At 37.9% G+C, this 12523-nt stretch overlaps 1 long non-coding RNA gene across 1 annotated transcript; it reads left to right on the forward strand.

Moving 5' to 3' along the window:
• Nucleotides 1-9935: 9935 nt before the first annotated feature.
• Nucleotides 9936-11675, forward strand: LOC145071227 (uncharacterized). The gene is made up of 2 exons (XR_013690316.1): nucleotides 9936-10516; nucleotides 11354-11675. It is a non-coding gene; the product is annotated as an uncharacterized LOC145071227 (long non-coding RNA).
• The last annotated feature ends 848 nt before the right edge of the window (nucleotides 11676-12523 follow it).

Below are 12523 nucleotides of genomic sequence, written 5' to 3' on the forward strand. Positions count from 1 at the left end.
AATCTTTGGTAAACCTTAGATTGTCATCGACAATTGTTTAATCCTTTTAGTCATATCCAGTTCTAAACCTTTTCCCTTCTTAATGCCCCAGGCATTTGAAAAATTTTAGAACGGATGAATATAGCACATGTAATCGATCCTATATCCGAAGCATATGGGTCACGATTCATGATGTCTTACATAAAGACTAAACCAGTCTTTTGCTATAATATTTCCATTTCAATTTGCCAAGTTCTCATAATTCAGATTATGAAAAGGGATGCCGTAATCATAATCGAATTTTAGAACGCAAATAATGGACCCATATACAGAATTTCCTTATGTTGAGCCATTCCAACATGAAATTCATATATATCCTCGACTAAATGATTAAAACCTCATGATCTAAGCTTATAGATTTGAGATGAAGTATAATTTCCTCTCCCTTAATTATAGCAAAACAACTTTTTCCCAATTGAAACTTTTGTTTTTTATAATTAACATTGCTAGCTTGCAATACTTAACATAATTATCATGCTCCCACTAACATGATGATTATTAGCATAACACTTATGCTCCCACTAGCTTTGACATGTACTCAGAAATCAGCTGGACTTCTAGAAATCAATACTTCATTGACTTTCTTACCAAAGTTCAGATTTCTGATGCTAGATTGTTTTGATAAAGCTGTATCAAAATCATACACCTTCCCTTAGATAGCACACTTGTGTGTCTAAACAATTATGAAGAGGTATGACGTAATCATAATGGTTAGACCTTTTTGCCACTTCTCACAAGTCCAGGTTAGTGTGCCGGTTAACCACACGCGCTCCACTAACGACTTTGAGAATGCAAATATCACAATTGCTATCTAGCTAAAATCTACTTAGTGAAAGTGTTTCCTCACCATCATTTTCATGAATCGGAGAGAAACCTTATGACACTTAAATTTAATGGTGTATGTGTTCTTATCCATATGAATTTGTCAAACCATAATCACAAGACAAAGATAATGACAAATCCAAAACCATATGGATTGAACTCAATCTTAACTTCTTGCCACCTGGCAGCTCAAGGGCCTGCCATTGCTTCCAAGTTGTTATGCAACAAACTGAGAACTCTAAGAACTCATATGCAAAGCCAACTTTAACTGGAATGGGCACAGATATGTCAACACGATAGGTTATAAACCTCAAGTCGTGTGCTAGTGAAGAACTTTAGGTTTTATTCTTGATTATTTCTTGAGACTTTCAAGACTTTTAAGACTCCCACTGTCCTCTTGACATATAAGACTCCCTTGTCAAACATCCAAGAGATAGTGCGGATTCTAATCAAGAAAAACACTTTACCCAATTGGCCTAAGTTGGTCTTTATTTTATCCAAAACATCACAACTTACCAATTTCAAATGTACAAGAGTAGAAAACTTTTACTCTTACATTTGACAAGTGTTTTAAACCTTCTTTTGAGACATGTCACTCAAGTTACAATCTTGGAGTATGACTCTAAGACTTGTATTGGAACGAAGTATGACTCATCTTCTTGATTTAACCATTTCAACAATTCAAGATCCCTCTTCTTAGTCATAAGAATGCACTAAGATTTCCTTAGAGAACTAATTGTGATATGGTTTCTTAATCATTAAGATGATCACAAAACTGATACTAAAGTACTCTCCTATCTTTTCAGATTTGAGAGACTTTTATCCTTCTGCCTAATTTGATTCTTCTTATTCGCTCTTTTGTGGTGGACTTAATCAGTGCACAAGAATGTGTACTCGATCCCTTAGTCCTTTACTTGACTCACACATCCATGTGGCCGAGTAATTAGTCTTAATTTTCCAAAACTTGAAAGTTCTCATTCATCATGCTATACAACTTGCATGATTCCAAGTTCCGGTCCAATTGAAACTTGGGTGATGAGAATCTTTCCTTATTTGGTAAATCTAGACATTACCACAAATGAAAGAATCAATTTCATATTTCCACTCTTGCTCTTAATGGAATCATATAAGCAACAATTTTTCCTCAAAAGCCATTGTAAGGATATTTTAAAATAAATAAAATCAAAAAAAAAAATTTCTTTTATTTTAAAACTTTGCGGAAAAACTTATCCTTACAATCCATATGAAAACTTGTTTTTATCTATTCCTAAGCAATATCTCATAACTCCTAAGAAGTTGCTCAAGAATCCGATCTTCAAACTATGCGATAGAAATCCATCTACGCCATCAGATTCAGCATATTCTTTCTTTAAGTTTCTTCACTTTTTCTTTGATTCTTAAAACATCACCATGTGACCCAGTCACATCATGTATCAGGAATCTCAGAATAGAAACTTAACAGAGTTAGATAGTGGTCTTTACCTGAAGTAGAGTCAAACTTATTGACTTTAACATCCTTAGGTAAATTTGGTAGCTTCGCAACCAATGCCCCTTCCTTTGGCAATATAAACATATGGACCCTTTGATAATGGTACACGAGACTATCACAGACTTAGCTTTTCTCTTTACCATTTGGTCAACCGAGTTGACTATGGCCGATCCCTATCCACTGGGAAGAGAATGCTTTACTGGATAACCAATGTCATCATTATCAATGTCCATAAAGTTTTAGGAAGTTGATCTTAGCAAATAGATAAGCTCATTAAGGGTCTTGTCATAGTCTGTTTCATAGGTGTCCCAAAGGAACTCACTATGTGACTTAGAAAGTGATTGAACCACCAACTTTCTCAAGACTTTGACACCCAACTCTCCCGGCTTGTCAATATGTGACTACATCTCCAAGATGTGCTCACACCTAGACCTTGCCTTGCCAATAGGGCTTGAGTGACCTTAAACTTTTCAAGAACTTGTGGGTTAGGGAGAATAATTGGAGGAGGAGAAAGAAGTATGATATCCATGGGACATCATCTTCATTAGGAAACCTTGTTTCAAGAGATTTGGGAAGATCATAAGTGTCTAAACCAGACATCTTTTGGGAGATATTCAAGATAGTTGATCTTAAGTCCTTAATATAACACCCAATATGAAATATTAAGGCTAGGACCCAACAAACTATTTTATAACTTAGAAGAGGTATGCCGTAATCCAAGCTATAAAATATTTGAAGGTAGGTGAATGACGATTCACCAATTTCCACCAAGATAAACGAAATGTATTATTAGGTTTTAATTGGTTTTGAAACTCCTAGATCTTTGAGATTCATTGAACTTTTCAAAGGCATGTTTCAATCTCGAGTGTGCCCTTCAGGTTTTGTGACTGGGATGCCGAGGATCACAAAACAAGGTGTGAAGTAACCATGCAAATCACTTGGTACCCTTAATAAATTACCCCTCAATCGATGTGCCGGTTAACCACACACGCTCCATCGATACTATGATAAATATTAAGTCACCCTTTACCTACCTTGTTAAGTCCAAGTTAGTGTGCCGGTTAACCACACACGCTCCACTAACGACTTAGACAAAGTGTAAAGTGTAATTTCATGGATTAGCACCTTATTCACATTTTTCCTAAGTAACTAAGATTGGGTATTATTAAGAGTTTAGTTACTTAGTATTCTTCATTAATACTTTTAATGAAGGGAGAATTCTAGTCCTGTCAAACCCGTTCGGCTAACGACCCTCCACCAGTCAAGCAAGCGGTGGGTGAGAGTGGACACCCATTAAGTTGCCATTTTATAGGCAACAACCTTATACCCACCTTATAGACCGGCTTCGTGAATGAGGCGTACTAGCGGTAAGACTGACTTTACTCTTATACATATATATATTATTAACTTATAATATTATAAAGTATAAGGGTTGAATTTTAACTTTTAAAATTCTAAGGGCTAACTTGGAATTAAAGTATTCATAAGAGAAAACTTTACAAATTCCAAAACTTGAGGGCAAGTTTTGAAACTATTCAAAACTAATTAATTCCATAACTTATGTGTTTAAAGTAGTTTTAATCCAAAAACTCTTCAAGTTCCATAACTTGAGGACAAGTTATGGAAGACTTTAAACTAATAAAAGAATTAACTTTTCTTTATTTTATAACTTATGGAATTAATTAAGGTTACACCTTTTTATTTTATTTTATTTTATTTTATTAAATGAAGAGACTCTTGGTCCTCCATAACTTGAGGACAAGTTATGGAGTCATAAAACCATTTAATTAGAACTAGACTCTTCATTTTTGTAACCTTTGCCAATTTTTATGAGTTTTATGATTCTTAAATGTGACTTTTCATATAACTTGAGGACAAGTTACAAAAACACATTTTAGAATCAATTCTTAGATTAATTTGGATTAAAACCAACTATCACATAATTTTCATCATTAATCTAAATTCACTCATAAAACAAGATAACACAAAAAACTTTTGGTGATCCATAACTTATTCTTAAGTTATGTAATCCTTTAAAACATTAACACCAAATTTTGTAACTCCAAAAAAACTTTGAATCAATTTTTTTTTTTTTTTTTTTTTTTTAAAACCTTTTCATATCCATAACTTATGGAGGTTTCAAAAAATAAAACTCTTTAGATCAAACTTTTAAAACTATTAAAATAATCATATTATTTTATCTTTTATTAAATTTGACCTAATTCAACTCATAAAGCAAATTATTCAAATTTTACAAATAATCAGTTTTTCACAAGAACAAGTAATTATCGTAAAATTTGACAAACTTCATGTTTTTTTTTCTTTTTTTTTTCAACTTTGAAAATAAAATATTTGCATCAATATAACAGAAAACAACCCGTGGCTCTGATACCACTGTTGGGTTTTGAGCATTCTAACACTTCCTAAGTGTACATGCAACCCTAAATAGCTTGGATCTATGTTTTCTCTATTATACATGCAAATAAGAACTTCCAAGGTATTATCCTAATCTAGCATACAAAACAATAACTATAGCAAGATAGAATACATACCTCTTTGGTGTAGAATGTCTTCATGAAGCTTGAGTGCCTAGTGCCCCAAGTGTGACACCTCAAATGGAATCACAATCATCAAAACACTTAAAATAACTTGAGAGAATTCTACACTCTTCAAAATCGGCTAGCCCTTTCTTCACTATCTCTAGTGGCCGATTTTTCCTCAATAATAAGATGCTTATATAGTTACACAATTAGGGTAAACTCTTAATTGTCATGGCTTTCCATTTCCTTGGATCCATGGGTACAAATACACCATGGAGCATCCATGGACCATCCTATGGGTTTTAGCCCAACTTGATTATCCATGGAGCATTAGCCCACTATACAAGTATGGATGATTTACACAATCAACCCATATATTTAATTAGTCTTCTTTTGATCACTTAATTAATCCTAGATTAATTCTTGATCAATACTAATTAAATAATCTTATTATTCTTATTATTAATATACTAGAACTTATAATATATTAATAACCATAAGTGTCTTATTTCTCTCATTCAAGTGCATGATGGTATGCAACCCAAATGGACCATGCCGGGTCGGGTCAAGTCTTACCAATTATAGTTATGGACTTAGACATTAATCCAACAGTAGGACCCCGATATGCTGGGGTGAAGTTGGCCAGAGGGTCATGGGGAGCACCGAAGTGGTGCTCAAGACGATCGAGAGGATCCAGCAGGTCCGGAGCAGGCTTCAGACTGCTCAGAGTCGGCAGAAAAGTTATGCCGACAAGCGTCGATCCGATTTGGAGTTCCAGGTCGGGGATATGGTTCTCCTGAAGGTGTCGCCGTGGAAAGGCGTCATTCGATTCAGGAAGCGGGGCAAGTTGGGCCCGCGATTCATCGGACAGTTCAGGGTCGTAGCCCGGGTGGGCAAGGTAGCGTATAGGCTGGATCTGCCAGCCGAGCTTAGCCAGATCCACAGCACTTTCCATGTTTCTCAGTTGCGAAAGTGCCTAGTGGACGATTCTGCAGTAGTACCTTTGGAGGATATTCAGGTTGATGACAGCCTGAATTATATTGAGCGCCCAATCGCAATCCTCGATAGGAAGTCGAAGGATTTGAGGAACAAGAAGGTGGAGTTAGTGAAGGTGCAATGGCAGCACCGCAAGGGTTCGGAATGGACTTGGGAGCTGGTGGACGAGATGATGGAGCATTATCCCGAGCTGTTTCAGGATCGAGCAGCAGACTTCGAGGACGAAGTCTAAAATAAGTGGGGGAGATTTGTAGCACCCGGTTCCTGGTATGTAAATGTTATTTGAGTATTTCCTTTCTTTTAGCCTTGGACTCGGCGAGTCATAGGTCCGACTCGCCGAGTGGATGCGGGACCCGGGACACGTTTAAGTTGGCGACTCGGCGAGTCATAGCTGTTGGATGAAACCCTAAGTTTCAGGGGTTTGCACCCTATTTAAAGGACTTATCAGCCCCAAGTCGGCCCCCATTGACCCTTAAAGCCCTGTATCTCTCGTTCTAAGCTATTCTTTGAGAGTTTGAGGTTAGTGTGTGTGTTTTTGAAGGTTTGGAAGGAGGAAGGAAGTAGATCCAGAAGAAGGGAAGCCATCCAGGCATTATTTGTGTTCTTCCAGCAGTTCCTTTGAGGTATAACCCGTTTTCCCCTTGATTCTATGCTTAAAACTTCATTTGGGTCCTTCTTGGTCAAATCCCCAAGCTTGTATGTGCATTGTATGTCGTAATAAGATGTTTGGCCTCTGGATCTAGGCAAGATTGAGCTCCAGGAGCTCAGATATGTTAGCTTTATGGCCCCATGTTGCTTGTTAGCCCTAGATCTACCCTTTTGAGACATTTTGAGCCCTAAAATCCATATTGGTGAATATCCACACGTAAAGTTGGAAACTTTACGTGTGATTAGTGTCCTAGAAGTCCAGATCTGTGAATGGCATGGACTGGAATCGAGCAAATCTGTGTATTTAGTGGATGCATGGCAACGACTCGGCGAGTCGTTCATATGACTCGGCGAGTCTGTTCGCGAGTCTCCGAGTTTGTCCCCTTTTCGTAGTGTCGAGTGAGCAGTGAGTCACGGGGTGTGACTCAGTGAGTCGGAAGCTTAACTCATCTATGGAGGTACTCGGCGAGTCAATGCCCTGAATCGGCGAGTTCAAGGCAATCTCCTTAGATCAAGAACAGACTCGGCGAGTTGTTCATACAACTCGGCGAGTCTCAGCATAAGTGTTCTTCGGATGAAGATGGACTCGACGAGTTGTTCATACAACTCGGCGAGTCTCAGCATAAGTGTTCTTCGGATGAAGATGGACTCGACGAGTTGTTCATACAACTCGGCGAGTATTAGCATCAGTGTTCATCGGATGAAGATGAACTCGACGAGTTGTTCATACAACTCGGCGAGTAGGATGAAGGACTTGAATATTGGTTAAGAAGGTAAACCCGTCGAGTCGTTGCCTAACTCGACGGGTAGGATCGGGATTCAGGGCAGTCGTTTGGATAGGGACTCGGCGAGTTGGAAAGCCAACTCGGCGAGTCGGGTCAACTGAAAGTTGACTCTGACTTTGACTTAGGGCATGGTCAGGGGTAAAATGGTCTTTTTACCCAAAGGTCAGTGTGCAGTGTTTGATTGGGTATATTGTGGGAATTGCAGCCGGAGGATTTCCGGAGCAGCAGCAGTAGGCAGTCAGTTCCCGATCAGATCAACAGCTACTTCAAGGTGAGTTACCTTCCAGTAGCGGTGGGTCTAAGGCCACAACGCCGACCCACCAGTAGGAGACGTATGGTAGATGATTGTCTTTGTGATATCATCTAGGTTTACTACTACCTGATATGTTATATGCTAGCATGATACGTTGTATGCGATAGTAGTCGAGTTCGGTTGTTAGGACCGAAGGGTAGTCAGACACCCCAGATACGTCTGACAGTATATGATGATATGTTTGCATGCTGGCTTGTTATGTTATATGCGATAGAGGTAGTATGAGGGGACCAGTCCTTGTGGTCGGTTGTTAGGACCGACGGGTAGTCAGCACCCCAGAATGGCTTGACATGGGTAGTCAGCACCCCAGAATGGCTTGACACGGGTAGGACGGCACCCCAGAACGGCCGTACCGGGTAGTCAGGCACCCCAAAATAGCCTGGCAGTATGTATGTTACGTGTTTGTATGGTATGTGGTACGACGGGGGAACTCACTAAGCTTTGTGCTTACAGTCTTCAGTTTTGGTTTCAGGTACCTCCTCAGCTAGGGGAAAGGAGCCGGCGCGGTAGCAGCATGTCACACACACACTCTCCGGTTTCCGCATTTACGAGCTTCACTAGGATTTGTACTCTGATATTTTGATTGAATGTATGAATTGGCTTTTAGACATGGTTCACTTGTGTTATGATTTGATCAGGCAATGTTTTTAGCTTTTAATATTTCTAAAGTAATGTTTTTAAAACGAAATTTTTGGTCATGAAAATTGGGTCGTTACACTCGAGTTAGCGAGTCGAGCCAGGACTCAGTGAGTTGATCAGGTCAGGATTTGAGAGTCGGTAGACTCGGTGAGTCAGGGGCTGACTCGGCGAGTCAAGTCGCGGTTAGAAGGACTTTGAGCATAAGAACTCGGCGAGTCAGTAGGTGGACTCGGCGAGTAGGGTTGACCTGGAAGGTTGACTTTGACCAGGACTTTGACCTGGACTAGGGTTGACTTGGTTGACTGTCGTGGGTCAGTTATACTAAGTGTTGCATCGATATTGATAGCTCGGGAAGCTAGTAGAGCCGGAGTTCAGTGAGTGGTCAGGCAACAACTAGTGGGATCATCAGCAAGTTCAGCCAGTGCATGTGAGTTTCCCTTTGTATGAATGGGTCTACGGCCACAATGTCGGCCCATGTAGTTATGAGTAGAAGGCCCGGGGGTAAGCCCTAGGCACAGCATGCTAGTATGATATTCGGACGAGGTCCAATGATAGAGGGCGGGTGCCCAAGGAGTGGTGTATGTGATAGTTTATACATGTTGTCTGTGTGATACTTGTATGTGCCTGGTAGGGAGGTGAGTGGGGGCGAGGTCCCCGTATCTCACCAATAGCAGAGTGTGGATGGTGTTCCACATCTCAGTAGTAGCAGTCCAGGGGCGAGGCCCAAGTTAGGAGAGGAGTGGGGATGGGCGGGGCCCATATCTCACTATCAGCAGGAGTATGGACGAGGTTCCAGGACTCATCAGTAGCAGGACTCGGGCGGGGCCCGGAGATAGGCGAGGTCTTAGAGCAAGAGCTGTTAGTATATGTTTAGCTTATGTGATGTTATGTGATATATGCATGTGCTCTTATATCTTAGTGGGCGGGGCCCTGTGACAGGCGAGGCCTGAGTGAAACAGATCTGTATCCGAGCGGGGCTCGAAGCCAGGCGGGGCCTGGAGCGGCGGGGCCGTTATAGCGGGCGAGGCCCGAAGTAGGGGGCGAGGCCCCGGATAGCGGGCGTGGCCCAGTATGTGCAGTATATGGTTATGCATGGTATGTGGTATGGTGGGGAACTCACTAAGCTTCGTGCTTACGGTTTTCAGTTTTGTTTTCAGGTACTTCCGGTAGCGGAGGGAGGAGCTCGGGGTGATCGCATGGCACACACCATAGATTAGTCAGTCTTGGAATGTTTACTCTGATAATGATCATGTGTTTTGAAAACTTATACTCAAATTATGTTTTGGAATGATGAATTTGTTTGGAGTAATGTTTTATTAAAAGAAATTTTTGGTCTTAAATTTTGGGTCGTTACACAAGGGACTATCTCAAGACAATCACTAAGGCAAGTTAAGGATATATATATATATATATATATATATATATATATATATATATATATATATATATATATATCATACTAATTTATAATGCATGCATAATAGGAACGTAAAAGTTTTTAAGACCAAAGTCTTAAAAATAAGGAGATGAAATATTAACCTTAGATTTTATTTGAATGGTATGGATTTATTATATAGTAGTGATCCATGTGAATAAGTTTAAACCAATCAAAACCAAATATTTACACTATAAATACTATTGATTAGTGTATATTTATGTTAAAATAATAATTTTCTCTCTACGACTATTTTTTTCAATACCCTAGAAAACCCAGTTTCAAACTTCAACCGCCGCCTCCTCCGTCACTTCCTCTAAAACCCTAACCACGGTGACCACCTCTACCGTAATTCTCAGTGGCCTCTCTTTAAAGTAGAATATCTTTTATTATTGTTTTTCCTCTCTGTAAGCATCCTTGCCACCACTATTGGCAGCATCATCACCGGCACCACAAAACCCTCACACAACACCATCCCTATTTTCTTCACCGTCACCATTACTCACTACCTTCTCTGTAAACGTAAACCACCCTAAATCTAAACTCCATCCTCATATAAACTATTATCTACAATACCAGTTTCTTTAACTTCCGCTTCCGCCTTACCGATATGAGTTTATGATTGAACAAAAGAGATGGATTTATGGATTTGAGTTAGATCTTTGTATATGTGCGTTTGTTGTCCCCTTCACCACCAACGTTATCTCCATCACTCACGACCATTGGTACTCTGTCAACCCTAGATCTAAACCATCTTGTCATCGGTGTCGTTACTCTATTCCCTCACCACCACATCTGAACCCGACAATAGTAAGATCTTTTAGATTTATATATTAAGATCTAGAAATATTGGTTGGGTTAAGTACTTCATTTTACACTAAGTGTGTTTGAATCTTAAGGCTATGTGTTATATGTAAGTGTGTTTGTTGAACTGTTTGTGTATGTGTGTGTGTGCTTTTTAAACTTTAATCAACTAATGAATATATGTCACTTATGTTGATCTTTGTGTCGATAAACCAAGATTGATTTCAGGTTTGATGTACCAAAATTGACAACAGGTTCTTCCTTTGTTATCTCTAATATTTATTCGGTTCTTTTTGGCTTTGTATTTCCCTCTGTTCTGTTTTTCTGCTTTCTTTGATTCAAGTTCTATAATTTGATTTTCTAGGGTTGGTTTGTTTTTATGGTGTGCTTTTATATTGGGAAACCTTTCAACTTTAAATGATGTGAGCCTCCCTGTATATGTTTAATAAAATGGAAAGTGTTTTTCTAATACATTTAAAATTATTTTCTAATTATCATGTGATTTCATTTTTTCTAAATACTAAAGTTATCATTGTAAATTGTGGGTCTTGTATATGAGATAATTATGCTTGTTCATCCATCTGATTTGTACACACATGTGAAGGCTATACCTGGTGTAGATGTTATGTTGCTTTGTTTTCCATTTTTTGTTCTTATTTATTTGTTTTTGTTAAACTTTTGTTGGTAGTTATTAGAATCTCATGGTAAATTTGAAAAAAGAAATCAAGAAAGTGTAGTTAATGAGATCTGATAGCTATTCTTTTTTTACAGATTTTTTTTGTTTGTAGTCTAAAAATTATATTAATATTTTTTTTGTCAATTTTATGATTTTCATGTTAACAGATATATTTCTAAGCTCAAGGCTAAAGGCTGAAGGTTGATAGTGGCTTATAGACTCTTGATTTTATGATCCAAGCTTGATTTTTATCCGGTTAATGGTCTGTGTGGGTAGTCTGTGTGGGTAGTCTGCTAAGTTCTGGATAGAGTCGAAGTTTAATGTAATCTACAAGTTCATGGAGATTTATTTGTACATCTTTGTTTATTTTTCATTTAGCTAGTGTTGACCAAATGGTTTTGGTTTCTCCAAAGTACAAGTTTTTTTTCTTTGCAGTGTAGTATTTCTTACAGGTTTAGAAAAATATATGAATTTAGAAATTTTCATTCATTGGTATCTTCTGTTAATGTTGTTTTCAATTTTGACTAAACCAGTTCTTCAAATATTTCACTTTATATGTTTGTGTTTGTTATACGATATCTATTAATGTTCTGGTAACAACATATTAAAAAAATTTGTTTTGATTATAAGAAAATGTTAAATTCCTTTGATTTTGGGCTTCTATTGAACTGCTTTACTTATTTTTTTTTAAATCATGTTATGAGTGGTTGTACATGTCGTAAGAAGTGTTTGGCAGAGGTGTTCATGGGCAGAAAAGTCCCTAAACACATCTGTCTTGGGTCAAACTGGTTTTGGTCTTTAAAAAATAATTGGAACTGATTTAAAACTGTCTTTGTTAGGGTTAGAAGCTGGTTTAAAATGGTTAAAAAACCGGGTTGGGAGAAACTTATAAACCATTTTGTATTTAAAAAAAATTTAACGGAAACAAATACATTGGTGCTCATGTTAGCCGAGTCAAAGAAGCATCATTAAGAGGGTGTTTGGCTTAGCTTTTGAAAGCCAAAAAGTCCTTTTTGTAAAAGATGGAAAAGTCATGATTCCGTGATTTTTCAAAAAGATGTTATTTAATCTATTGAAAAAGTTGAAAAAGTCAGGATTACCAAACATCTTTTTGACTTTTAGAAAAAGATAAAAGTTAAAAGTCATTTTAAAAGTTATCCCAAACACCCTCTAAAATAGATGAAGCTTATGAACCGGAAGTTACTGAAATCAAGAGTTCAATTGTTCAAATTGATTGAATATGATAATATTCAATTTAGAAACTTTTTTTACACGTTGAAAAATATGATAATATTTTGTTTTTTTATCAAACAACGTTAAAAAATTATTAAAATTAA

Source organism: Lactuca serriola, chromosome 8 (genome assembly GCF_051521515.1).
Source record: "Lactuca serriola cultivar US96UC23 chromosome 8, Lser_US96UC23_V15, whole genome shotgun sequence".
Classification (NCBI taxonomy): Eukaryota; Viridiplantae; Streptophyta; class Magnoliopsida; order Asterales; family Asteraceae; genus Lactuca; species Lactuca serriola.